The following is a 3,642-nucleotide window of genomic DNA, read 5'->3' as shown; positions in this document are numbered from 1 at the left end:
TGATCATGTCAATCGTTCTCAGTCCACCTCACTATGGATATAAAGCGTCATTTTATACCATATCTATATTTATTTAAAAATCCAATTCTGGGCCCTGTCGGGCATACAAGCTTTAGAAAGGAAGAAAAAAAAGTGACAATCAAAAGATCAAGTACAGAAAAAAAGAGTGTACATCAAATTAAGCTGTCCAGAAATACAGTATATGTATAACAATGTGTGTGTTCATATTAGTAAAACTTTTTCGTTTGTCCTAGGAAGGGACGATGTCGCTAAGATTTGTCTGGTTGTTCATGTCGATGGATCGTTAGTCATACTGGTGCGCATTTACACGCACACACAGATATATATATATATATATATATATATATATATATATATATATATATATATATATATATAATGTTACTTTTTCTCATTTATTACAGAATTACATTGTAAGTAAACAATCCTCTCTCTCTCTCTCTCTCTCTCTCTCTCTCTCTCTCTCTGTGAACTATTAATATATAACGGGGTAATTGAATGATGATCTACCCGTGAAATTGAATACCGTGATGTTTGCATTTAAATGCACGACATAGTACTGTGCTTTTGTCATCTAAACATGTATGTTGTTTACGATGCATGAAATGGCAGAAATCTGGATGTAAATCTCCTCTATTTACGTCAGAGTGTATTTACAGATGTGTATAGTATGACGGAGGTTTTATGATCACAAACAGTTTTAATAATCAAAGTCTAACATGGTTCTCTAAGTCGATCCCGGATTTGGTTTATCATTATCAAAGTGTAAACGGGATCAAGGCCCAGAAAATCACGTCATACACACCGAGATGTGACGGAGAACACGGGACGGGTTAACCTGTACACGGGACGGGTTAACCTGTACACGGGACACGGGACGGGTTAACCTGTACACGGGACGGGTTGATCTGCCCTCTGTCGTGTCTTCCGTGGTTTGTTTTATAAAAATGTTCATATACGGGGAAATCAGCTGTCAACGTGCTGTAGCATGTGAAATAAAGACTTTCCGTGTGAGAGAGTCCCGTTTGAATACATATAGGTATATTGTAATTTTTTTTTGTTATCAAACAAGTTTATTTGTTCTTATTTCTAAACACCGCGTTCCAGTATTCATCTCTTTATTCTGAGCTGGTTTTTCTTGAACGAAGTTTGAAGGTTGGTTTGTACTCTAAACATATTTTGAAATAAAACAAATTGAAAGAGTTCTGAAATAAAAGTCAATGGGATGCAAACGGCTGACTGACTTCCAAGGTCAACAGGATAACGGTGTTATTTCTTCACACGACTGTCGAGAATTACGAAACGCTGATCTATTCTTAGCACCGCACCAAGTACTTCGCCCACTGTTCATTTCTAAAAGTGCGTGGTGGCAGCAGTCAAGTTGTACTCTTTCTGGGAATTTTGGCAGCCTGGCACCTCTTAGGTCTCGAGAGCAGCTTTGTAAATTAATTTAACCGTATTGATGTAAACATAAGCACGATACTGTAAGTTTCTATAGCTGCTCCCGATATACAGACTCATACAGGTATCTGTCGTCATCTTTGTATCTGATAAAAAATTAATTAGAAATGCCATCACTTGTTAAACATTACACATGATGTAACAGTATAATGATAACAATCGGTTACATTGTATATCCCTAATAAGAAAACTATCACGAAAAACATCACATGATAAAAAGATTGATTGATTGTATATCGTTTTACGTCCTAGCTCGACAATTCTACACTCTTATGGAATCGTCACTATTGCTGGTGAAGGGCTGTAAATTTTAGGCCTATGTTCGGCGCTCACGGCCTTTGAGCAGGGAGGGCTCTTTCTCGTGCACGGGGCCTCGGTTTTTGCGGTCTTGTCGGAAGGACCGCCCCATTTAATCGCCTCTTACATGTACGACAAGCAAGGGGGTACTGGAATACCTTTTCTAACCCGAAAAAGAGAGAAATAAAGTCTTCCACGTCTGGTGCCAGACATAGCGCTATCCGACTTCAGTAATTTGCGTAAGTATTGAGTACTTTTATGAAGTAATATGGGTTTTTTTCAGTGTAACTTTAGGTAGGCGTGTGTACGCAATAGTCGAAGTAGATTTGTAAGTAGACAACAAGTAGGTAAAGTGAGACGCGCAGGGATTAATTAATCATACACTCTCTGCTTGGGACAGGTCGTGCTTTTTGAGAAGATACCTTTCTGTCCTATTTAGCGATACTGTCACGGCGGACAGTTCACCGACAAGTGCATGTAACCTGCCGCCCTTCTCTCCCTCAGCCATTATTTTACTGCAAATATTTAGACAACAAAAAATAGCTCTTGATCTTTTTTTTTTTTTTTCACAGAAAAGAATGCAGTACATGTGGTGAGCTTATAGTGATCATGTCGATCGGGAAAATCATTGGAAAAAGCCCTAAAGTCATTCAAATAAAAGTAGAGAGAGGGGGTGCACCTGAGTGCAGAGGTTTATTATGCGATAGAGAAATTTGTTTTACAGCAATGCGCATTGTATGAATTAACGGTTGATTTCCGTGCATTACCATTTGGCATTCCCTAATTTATAAAATGAAATGGGATATCGTTATATCACCTCAATCTGCCTCAAATACAACGTAGAACGGGACGCTGTTAATCTTCTGAAATCGATAAATTACTCTTTGAAATGACCGATTTTTTTAAAAACAATGCTACAGATATAATGAATAATTTTCGACAATGAAATCATCTTAGTTTGTGGTTAACAGCACCAGCCAGTTCCTAGGTGACTTTGGAACGTGACACAGTCATTCCGCGCAGCTGTAGATTGAGCTCTCAAGGCCATGGCAAACTATATCTGACCTACTGAAAATGGACACTGACCTCTCTCCGATTATCTCACTGGCCGACTGACCAGAGGACATGTTTAGAAATTGATCCGTGGCCTGGTGGAGTGGCGAACACTGCCAAATCCGTATAAAAACACACAAAGGTCTACATAGCTCGGCTTGACCTACATGTGTATATTCATTGTGGCAATAAAACAATTTTGATACCGTGATAGTCTTTATATAAATTAATTCTTGCTGCGACTGGTGGGTGATAAAGTCATCAGATATAGATATAACGGCGTCCATTGGGTCATTTCTTGAGTGGTCGTTGGCGGTGGCGTCTCCCCCCCATTCCTCGGTCGTCCGTTTTACAACACGCGAAGAAATATTTCATTTCTTTCCATATTTTATCGGGTTTGACCATCTCTTTTTTGGGAAATGGATAAAACACTTTCACTGTTGTACTTTTAAGGTGAAATGAACTAAGTTACACAGGTGTACTTTTCGTGAAAATTCTGGCGACAGATCAAATTTCTAACATCTGTTGTTTTCTTGAGTGTAAATTTATTCTTATCTTTGAACACCCATTGTTTTTTTTGCAAGTGATATAGTATATAAATAATAGCGAAAAATGGGGGTCGCTGGGTTTCTTTACCGAAATAAATATACCCAGATAACACAGGTTCTGATTTTCAACAAAGAGTTCATTTAAAAGAATGTGATTGAAATTAAGTATAAAGCTCTGCATTATCACACGTGTATAATGCCTGCCTTGATTCAGCTTTACAGCATGTACCCACTTGCAAATGAAAAGTGAAGCATCTAAGGC

General features: G+C 38.3%; 1 long non-coding RNA gene across 1 annotated transcript; it reads right to left on the bottom strand.

Annotated features, from left to right (window-relative positions):
* Window positions 1–1,071: 1,071 nt before the first annotated feature.
* LOC130050997 (uncharacterized) lies at window positions 1,072–3,039 on the bottom strand. The gene is made up of 2 exons (XR_008799369.1): window positions 2,866–3,039; window positions 1,072–1,568 (listed from the first exon to the last, which is right to left on the bottom strand). It is a non-coding gene; the product is annotated as an uncharacterized LOC130050997 (long non-coding RNA).
* Between the last annotated feature and the right edge of the window lie 603 nt (window positions 3,040–3,642).

Source organism: Ostrea edulis, chromosome 1 (genome assembly GCF_947568905.1).
Source record: "Ostrea edulis chromosome 1, xbOstEdul1.1, whole genome shotgun sequence".
Classification (NCBI taxonomy): domain Eukaryota; kingdom Metazoa; phylum Mollusca; class Bivalvia; order Ostreida; family Ostreidae; genus Ostrea; species Ostrea edulis.
Note: the sequence above shows the minus strand (reverse complement) of the source record. Positions and strands in the feature narration are given on the sequence as shown.